Below are 10254 nucleotides of genomic sequence, written 5' to 3' on the forward strand. Positions count from 1 at the left end.
AGTCGCTGTGCCTGCCCGTAAATTCCAACTGTTCTATTCAAACTGATGTATACTGTACATCTGAACCAACCTTAATTTCTGTCATCCCACAAAAACTTATCCATCGCTTACAACTTATTCAAAATTCTGCTGCCAGGATAATAACCTGCTCTAAATCCACTGAACATATTACGCCTATTCTCTCTCAACTTCACCGGCTCCCTGTTAACTACAGAATACAATACAAAATACTGCTCTTAACATTTAAAGCTCTCCACAACCTTGCTCCTCCTACCTCACTGATCTCCTACAGACTTACACTCCCTCTCGCAGATCCTCATCTGCAGCTCTACTTTCTGTACCACACATCAAACTCACTTCTATGGGAGCTCGAGCATTTTCTCCTAATGCTCTTCAACACTGGAATTCTCTTCCTTCTTATATTCGTCAGCTTGATTCAATATCACATTTTAAAACTGTCCTCAAAACTTCTGTTTTCAAACTGGCATACCAATTGTGAATGTTCCACTGTTACTGCCTGTTATCTTTGTTTGTTTGCTAATTATTGCTTATTAATTTATCATTCTCTTTGTTTTTATGTTACTAATGTTGTTTAATTTCGTTGTAAGGTGACCTTGAATGCTAAGAAAGGTGCCTATTAAATAAAATGTATTATTATTATATATATGTGTGTGATATCTGAACCGAAATATATATCAAGGTGATTTATTTAAACCAATATATCTGTCTAAGCCAGGAATACTATATATCTAAATCAGGGATACAGAATGATCAGAATATTTCCACTTCACAGGTAAGTGATATTTAGATCTCTATAGTTAACCTGGCCCACAGTAAAGGACGACAGTAACCACTTTGGGTACTTACTCATCCCTTCTCACTTTGACACAAGACATTGCTCACTTAATCATTGCTATGTGCGTCCAATGGTGCCTGTGTTTTTGGGTGGTGGTAGTTTATACAGTATTTCACAGTACAGAGATAAACATCACTTACTTGTGAAGCAGTAATATTCTGATCATTTGTATTTATAAACACTGATCGTCATTCAGAACAAATGCGCAGCTTCAGTTTTCCCTACCCTTTCTGATCTGGATTTCTCCTAAATGAAACACTGCCAATAAGTAATAACAGAATTCATTGTTAGATGAACTGTACTAACAATGCACCAGTTCAGTAGCTGACCTTCCAAATATCTCAATCGCAGTCTCATTTATTTTCTTGTGCCTGACTTTAATAGACACATTACACTAAGAATCATATCCACCTACCCCTATTTTTTGATGTTTTCCATTATTCCTTATTGACAACATTTCAGTTAAGAATAATCCAGATCAGGAAGGATTAAAGGATGGGCCATCTTTGTGTGGAGAAAACTGGAGCTGTGTGGTTTCTTTTGCATGCTGATCAGTGATCAAGGATACCGAATGATCAGAATATTTTTGCTTCACAAATAACTGATGTTTTGTGCCAGGGGTGGGCATTTTAACTATAAACTGAAGTTAATAAAAATTGGCTCATGTATCCAATGTATGGTACACTTAAAGTATTCTGACAAGTAATAATACTTCTTATATTTTTTTTTTTCTCATCAAGTTTTTGTTTAAGGTAAGACATTTTCATTTATGTGAAACTCGAGGACTAAAGCTGACTTTCTCCGGAGACTGAATTCTCTTGTAATCTCATGCCTTGCAAGTAAATGACAGTAAATGTCCTGGGTATTTATTAGTCCTTTCTCATGCCAACACAAGAGATCCCACATTTAATCAGTAGTGTGTGCATCTGATGGTGTGAGAGTTTGTGTGTGTGTGTGTGTGTGTGTGTGTGTGTGCGTGTGCGTGTGTGTGTGTGTGTATGTGTGTGTGTGCATTTTAAGGGCAGTTTAACTGTAAAAAGAGTTAAACATCAGTTATTAGTGAAGCAGGAATATTCTGATCATTCTGTATCTCTGGTCACTGATCAGCTTCCAAAAGAAACCGCACAACTCCGGTGTTTCCCTCCATAAAGAGGATCGTCCTTTCAGCAAACGGGACTCCTGACTTAGATCATACTTAAGTGAAATGCTGCCAATAAGGAATACCAGAAATCACAGTGCGGCTTTTGGTCTGTGTTAAACTAACGTTTCATGAGTGAAAAAAGGGATGTACGGTGACTGTGTTCAATGCTTTCTAATAACTTGGCTTTTGAGAAGAATATGTCATGGGTGGGACAAAAGGAACTGGAGAAGTAGGGGACATGAATCGGGGTGAGATGGAATGAGGAGAGGAGGTGGGGATCTGTGCTAGTGTTTTATATAGTGAAAGAAAAAAAAGTTCTTTGCAGTCCAGAACCCCCACCCAAGACAGCTTGCGATATATGCTTCTTACAGAAATAAAAAGAATCCAAGTACATAATTTGTTTGTTCATTCAAATAAGTGTATTTATTTATTTTGCCTGACACCTACAGGGAACCGTAACCAACCTATTTTGCACTGTAAAAAATCAATAAGAACTGAAAATGAACTGGTAATTGTAATAATGGGACAGAAACAGGGTGTCTTCGTAAATGCTGTTTACTCAGAACTAACAAATCAAAATCATAATCCATTAGAAAAATCATAATCTAGGCAGAGCCTCAAAGACCGTCCATCAGAAGACAGCTGGGGAAGGTAAACAATGGAGCAGAAACACTGAAGTTTATCTGGGGAAACCGGGGGAACAAAACAACAAGTGGGAGATTATACAGACGTGCTTACATTAAAACTAGGGAATTAAATCGCTCAAACATGTTGCACAAATACTTCACAAATGCACAGGCAGCTACTTATAAAGTGATTATACAGTCATATGAAAAAGTTTGGGAACCCCTCTTAATTCTTTGGATTTTTGTTTATCATTGGCCGAGCTTTCAAAGTAGCAATTTTCTTTTAATACATGATATGCCTTATGGAAACAGTAGTATTTCAGCTGTGACATTAAATTTATTGGATTAACAGAAAATATGCAACATGCATCATAACAAAATTAGACAGGTGCATAAATTTGGGCACCCCAACAGACATATTACATCAAGACTTAGTTGAGCCTCCTTCTGCAAATATAACAGCCTCTAGACGCCTCCTATAGCCTTTGATGAGTGTCTGGATTCTGGATGGAGGTATTTTTGAACATTCTTCCATACAAAATCTCTCCAGTTCAATTTGATAGCTGCCGAGCATGGACAGCCTGCTTCAAATCATCCCATAGATTTTCGATGATATTCAAGTCAGGGGACTGTGACGGCCATTCCAGAACACTGTACTTCTCCCTCTGTATGAATGTCTTTGTAGATTTCGAACTGTGTTTTGGGTCATTGTCTTGTGGGACTATCCAACCCCTGTGTAACTTCAACTTTGTGAATGATGCTTGAACATTATCCTGAAGAATTTGTTGATACTGGGTTGAATTCATCCGACCTTCGACTTTAACAAGGGCCCCAGTCCCTGAACTAGCCACATAGCCCCACAGCATGATTGAACCTCCACCAAATTTGACAGTAGGTAGGAGGTGTTTTTCTTGGAATGCAGTGTTCTTCTTCTACCATACAAAGCGCTTTTTATTATGACCCAATAACTCAATTTTTGTCTCATCAGTTAAAAGCACTTTGTTCCAAAATGAATCTGACTTGTCTAAATGAGCATTTGCATACAACAAGCGACTTTGTTTGTGGCATGAGTGCAGAAAGGGCTTCTTTCTCATCACCCTGCCATACAAATGTTTTTTGTGCAAATTGCGCTGAATTGTAGAACGATACACAGATACACCATGTCCAGCAAGATGTTCTTGCAGGTCTTTGGAGGTGATCTGTTGGTTGTCTGTAACCATTCTCACAATCCTGCATATATGCCGCTCCTGTATTTTTCTTGGCCTACTAGACCTGGGTTTAACAGCATCTGTGCCTGTGGCCTTCCATTTCCTGATTACATTCCTTACAGTTGAAACTGACAGTTTAAACCTCTGAGATAGCTTTTTGCAGCCTTCTCCTAAACCATAATACTGAACAATCTTTGTTTTCAGATCTTTTGAGAGTTGCTTTGAGGATCCCATGCTGTCACTCTTCAGAGGAGAGTCAAAGGGAAGCACAACTTGCAATTGACCACCTTAAATACCTTTTCTCATGATTGGACACACCTGTCTATGAAGTTCAAGGTTTAACGATCTAATCCAACAAATTTGGTGTTGCAAGTAGTCAGTATTGAGCAGTTACATGCATTCAAATCAGCAAAATTACAAGGGGACCCACATTTTTGCACAGCCAGTTTTTCACATTTGATTTAATTTCATACAACTAAATACTGCTTCACTAAAAATCTTTGTTCGGAAAATACCCCAGTACTCAGATTTTCCTAGGAAATGAAAGACATACCACTGTTCTCTTTTTTGTTGAAAGTAGAGTAAATTATTATGCATTATACATTATATGACTGTATCTGGTTATAAAGTGTGCTGTTTAACCAGCTGCAGTTTGCATTGGTGCTCCTGACTGCGGCACACTGTATGTTATATTTAGTATTTGTTCTTTTTTTATACGTTAGATTTTTAAAGCTGCTTTATGACAATACCTGTTTAAAGTGGTATATTAAGTGACATGTTAGCACTTCGGAAAGCCAAAACTGCGGTGCAGTGCAGAGGAAAAGAGGCAAATAAAGACAATGTTTAGGATGCAACCTAATCTGCAGAAATTAAGCACTACAAACTATGCTTGGTGAACCTATTAAATAAATATATCATGACAGTTTTATTTTCAAATGATGCATTAAAAAGTATTGTTCATATTGTGGCACTTGATATATTGTCCAGGCCTAGTTAATGTAGCCCAGTATTTCTTAAACTGTGGGTCACAACTCAAATTAGGTTGCAGAAATATTTGAGATGGGTCATCACATGATTATGTAGTAAAATTAATTGAGTTTGTCTAAGTGAGATTTTGTGATATTGAACCATCTATTTATCGCAGTATTGTGCAAGACATAGCCTAAAAACAAACCCATTCACACACCATAGAGAGCTTTCATTTCTATGGTATGAAAATATCCCCCACAATACTGACCTATCAAACAGTCAGACTGAAAGGAATGCCAGAAAAGAAACATAAGAAAGGGAGAGAGAGGGGAACAAACAAATGATACAAAAAAGCTTGTGAGGTGAAGGGACCATGATACTTGTTTGAAATAAAAATAAGGGTGCTGCCCAAGGATTTTTTGATTTCTTTGGTGTTGTTGGGGTTAAATAAGTATGGTGGGGGAATATGTAGTGCCTTGGCAGTGTTCTACGCTAAATGCAGTTTTAGTGGTCATGTACAACTGGTTGGTGCTTCATAACATGTTTGCTGTTACGGCCCTAACAGTCCCTTTGTGATTACTGAGCTCATCAGTGCGCTTTTTCTTCTTAATTCTTTCTTTTTTGTTAACCAGTTGGCCTAAGTCATTCTGACTTTCATTATACAGAAACTGATCAGACCCTAACTATTTGATTTGCTCGTTTCTATCTTCCAACTGCGGCCCTCCAGAGGTTTACGTTTCTCCAATGGCCCATCCTAGGAGTTTTTTTGATTTCCTGTCCTCCGCATCAGCTGGTCAAACAATTAAATTCAGGGATGAAGAACTTCATATCCTCAATCAACAGAAACCGTTATGGACTGTTTTATTTGCTTTAGTATCTTTTCATTAACTTTAATAACATCAAACTGTTTCTACTCAATGGGTTGCCATGTACATATGCCTAGGTGAAAGTAGATATATACTGTATATATTTATTTATATATATATATTAATTAGATCTGGTTGTTCTTTTGTCAACCGTATTGTATAAATATTTTAATTAGAATACCTTTTTCTGATAAGAGTGAAGATTTGTTTTGCACTTTAGTGGTTAAATTTTACTTAACAAAACATGGTTGATTTTGCATTTAGTATACTTACATTTATTAGAAATGATCATAGTATTAATTAATGATAATAATCCAAGTAAATGTGGTATATCTTTGTTTTTATTGATTACTTTGTGGAAAGCACCTTGAGTTGCATGTAAATGTATGATAAAGTGCTATATAAATAAAGTTATTATTTATTATTATTATTATTATTGTTAATTATATTCCAGAAAGTTGATTTAGGTAATCCTAAGCTTTTACTGATATCTCTAATGGTTTTATTCTTATTTTTCTTGCTTCATAATGGCTTCTTTGACTTTTATTGGCACAGCTCTGATTCTTATGTACAACAATACAGACTACAGACTCAAAAGGGTAAAAGCAAACCTAGATATCTCATGAATGCAATGAAACACACCTGAGTAATGACAAAGCACCAATTGTCCCAAACGTTATGGTGCCCTGAAATGGGAGGACTATGTGTAAAAAGTGTTTTGATTTCTACATGATGTGACCGAAATGTATGCAAATACCCTAAAATTAAAGCCAGCAATGTGCACTTTAATCACGTGTGAATTGTTTGATTTGTAATTTTAAAGAGTGGAGAAGAGGGCTAAATTAAGGAAAATGTGTCTTTGTCCGAAAACATTATGGAAAGCACTTTATGTATTATGTTATACGTCTGGCTTCAGCAATACTAGTCTATTGTCCACTGGTGTACTGGTGCAGATTTAGTATACATCCTTTATGTGATATATTTTGAAACAGTCACAAATGCATAGCTTGACATCGCAATCAGGACAGTAGGAGTATGTTTCTTTACACCCTTTTTTATAATATTGTTTTCTGAGAGGGTAGAGTGTCAGTGATTGATCTGTACAAGCAATGCCACATATTGTATTATTGTAGGCTACCATAGCACTTAAGGCTTAATGACTTCTACATTTCACCTGTTACAAACAACAGTTGTTGCATTGTGAACAGTGCTTATGGAACTAATGTCTTTCTAGCAGTCATTTTGCCACACACCTACTTGCACCATGTTGAACCTTCAGGCAACCAAATTCACCAGATATATCATAGCAGTTCAGTCTTATGGTGCTGTATGCATTAGTTTCACTATCTATGTGAATGCCTGATGTGCAATTCACATTGTAATCACCGTCGCTTGATTCAGTTTTAGTTTGTTCTAAGACTGGCTTTGCAGCTTCTTGTTTACATGCCATTGTGTTTTGGTGGAAGGCTCCACCCCACTTTTGAATACAGTAATCCCTTACTGTATCGCGCTTCGACTTTCGCGGCTTCACTCTATCGCAGATTTTATATGTAAGCATATCTAAATATATAATGCGGATTTTTCGCTGCTTCATGGGTTTCTGAAGACAGTGGGTCTTTTTACTTCTGGTACATGCTTCCTCAGTTGATTTCATACAAGGGACACTATTGGGAGATGGCTGAGAAGCTACCCAATCAGAGCACGCAGTTAAGTTCCTGTGTGCTGATTGGCTCAGCGACGGAGCGCCGAATTCGATTCCACTGCATTAACGCGTCTCGCTCATTCAGCATCAACGTGTTTCGCTGTGTAAAGAGTTAACTTTTGTGCTCTTTTTTGTTTATCTTTGTGCATAGTCAAGCCCTTCGTTATGGCTCCAAAATGATCTGCTCCTGCTACTGCTTCAGGGGCCGTGCCCAAGCGCAAACGGAAGATGCTAACAATTGCCGAAAAGGAACAAGTTTTGGATATGTTGAAAACAGGGAATAGCTATACCGCTGTAGGACGCCATTACGGCATCAATGAGTCCACAATTCTTTTTATTTAAAAAGGAGGAAAAGCATATAAGATCTGCGGCCGCAGTGTCCTTTAACCAGGGTGCAAAACGAGTTGTAAGTGGATGTAATAAGGCGGTAGTCCGGATGGAATCTGCTTTAGGGATTTGGATTGAACACTTCCGGAAGAAGAACAACGGCGGTGCTACACAATCGCCTAAAGAGGCTCCTTTAGAAGAGCTGTAACGCTCTCCTTTGTTGTGCAGTAAAATTAAACTCATCGTTATCGGACAAGTTGTTGTCTCATTGTTGGTGAGTAACCAAAATTAATTTTCTACGTACAGTACTTATTACATGTACATAGTTTAGTGTCACCGTTCATACATTTTACTGTATACAATTTTTCTTGCATTGTACATATTTATTGCTGGTGGTCTGTCTGTCGTAATGGCTGTAACATATGTGATATCGGAGACACTCGATATCTTTAAAATAATATTTAGGTTTTACTGTATATAAACAGTGTGTTTACATACATGCATAATTTCAATGAATCTTATCTAATATCTAAGAGAATACAAAGGGTTTATGCTGTATAATTGTGCGGGAAATGTTTGTAATAGTGTGGGAGAGTTTATAAGGGCTTAAAATATATAAAAACAACCATATGACCATATGGTTTTTACTTCGCGGATTTTCACCTTTCGCGGGGGGTTATGGAACGCAACCCCCCGCGATCAAGGAGAGATTACTGTATTGTTGAGTTACAGCAGAGTGTATGAGGTGGCCAACGCAAGTCAAAATAGAACCGTGACAAGCAAAGAATGGTTGGGACAACAGCCGGGTTGTCCCGCTTAATTCTCTGCTCTTCTCCTTTCAACTTACACAAGTGCTTTCTGGCAACAATAGGCATAACCCCATAGGGAAAGGCACAAAAAAATTAGGGCTGTGGTTAGCCTTTGCAACAAATAACAGGTCTCCTGAAGCTCTAAACTTGTCAGGTATCGGTCCCAAAAGATACAGTAGCTCAGTGGAGGCAGTTGGGTTTCTTATAACAAGAGGGCTGGATGACTTAGTTTCCCTCATTGAGCGGCTTCTCTGAGCTGTGGAGAAAAAAGGAGACGACACAGTTAGCGACAGCGCCCCCTATCACCCCGGTGGGTTAACACATACCTAAAGTTAACCAGCAAGGAGATCCTTGAACATGCATTTATGACAATGCCTACCCCTTAGCTTGTCCATAAAGGTATGAGCGGATATCGCTGTGAGGTTATGGGCCCGGGAGAGGGAATCAGTGTTTGCGGGGAGGGAGCCTCGCCAGTGTACTACTTTTAATTTAAAGGATTCCAGTGCTAGGAACCACCGGGTGATCTGGGAATTGGAGTTGCAATGGGTCGACAGCCACTGCAGGACAGTGTGATCTGTCTGTGATCTCTGACCAGGGCAAACTGCCCTCCCAGGATGTAGTAGTGAAACTGCGTGATTACCTACTTGACAGTGAGGGCCTCCCGCTCAATTGTCTTGTCTCCCAGTCCAGCAGTTTCCAGCCCAGATACTTGATGGGGTGTTTGTCTCTGTTGACGACTTAGCTCAAAACAACACCGAAGTTGGTGTCCGAGGCGTCGGTCTGGAGAAGAAAGAGAAGAGAAAAGTTAGGGGACAACAATATTGGAGTGGCCATAAGGGCTGTTTTCAAGTCACTAAATGTGTAATTCAACGTCACAGCATTGGGGGCCGTTTTCTTGGTCACAGTGGTGAGAGGAGCAGCCCTCTTGGAGAAACTGGGGGACAATCCTCCAGTGGTTCCCCACCAATCCCAGGAAAGCCTATATCTGCCTCTTGGTTTGCAGTAAAGGACAGTCACGAATAGCAGCAACTTTGGATCACTGGGGTTTGACATGTCCTCCCCCTACCACATACCCTAAATAGTTAACTCCAGAATAACACTTCTGCTGCTCTGTGGATGGTTTGGAGGACCTCTGTAATGTGGAGTAAGTGTTCTGCCCAGGTGTTGGTATAGACAACTATGTCATAAAGATTGGCAGCATTATAGGCATTATGGGGCAAAAAGCAGCCTGTCCACCAGATGCTGAAAAGTCACGAGAGCCCCATGAAGCCCAAAAGGTAGGACACGGTACTGCCAGTGGCCACCAGGTGTAATGAACGCAGTCTTTTCCTTCACCGTGTCTTTTCAGGGGGATCTGCCAGTAGCCCTTCGTCATGTTGAGGGTGGACAGATACCAGCCGCTACCCAAATGCTTCATGAGGTCGTCCACCTGTTGCATGGGGTAGGCATCATACCGGGCGACCTGGTCGAGCCAATGGAAGTCATTGTAAAATCTCCAGGAGCCGTCTGGCTTTGGGATTAATGCGATCGGGCTGGACCACGGACTTTTACTGAGTTTAATTACGTCGAGATACAGCATCCGCCGCCTTTAGCGGACTATCACTCTGGGCTCGGTCACTATGTCATGGGCGATCAGCCTGGTGCAACCTGGCTTGTCATGTAACACTACTGGGCAGGAGTTTGTCGCCAAGTTCTAGAGATCACGTTTTACCAACGGTTTAGATAAGTTGATGTGGTATAGATGCTCCCT

At 39.5% G+C, this 10254-nt stretch overlaps 2 protein-coding genes across 9 annotated transcripts in view; both read left to right on the forward strand.

Annotated features, from left to right (window-relative positions):
• LOC114660381 (chloride anion exchanger-like) overlaps positions 1–10254 on the forward strand; it is a 147365-nt gene that overhangs the window by 126702 nt on the left and 10409 nt on the right. The gene's annotated exons all lie outside the window — the stretch shown is intronic.
• LOC114660397 (sortilin-like) overlaps positions 1–10254 on the forward strand; it is a 228401-nt gene that overhangs the window by 20990 nt on the left and 197157 nt on the right. The gene's annotated exons all lie outside the window — the stretch shown is intronic.

Source organism: Erpetoichthys calabaricus, chromosome 1, assembly GCF_900747795.2.
Source record: "Erpetoichthys calabaricus chromosome 1, fErpCal1.3, whole genome shotgun sequence".
NCBI lineage: Eukaryota > Metazoa > Chordata > Cladistia > Polypteriformes > Polypteridae > Erpetoichthys > Erpetoichthys calabaricus.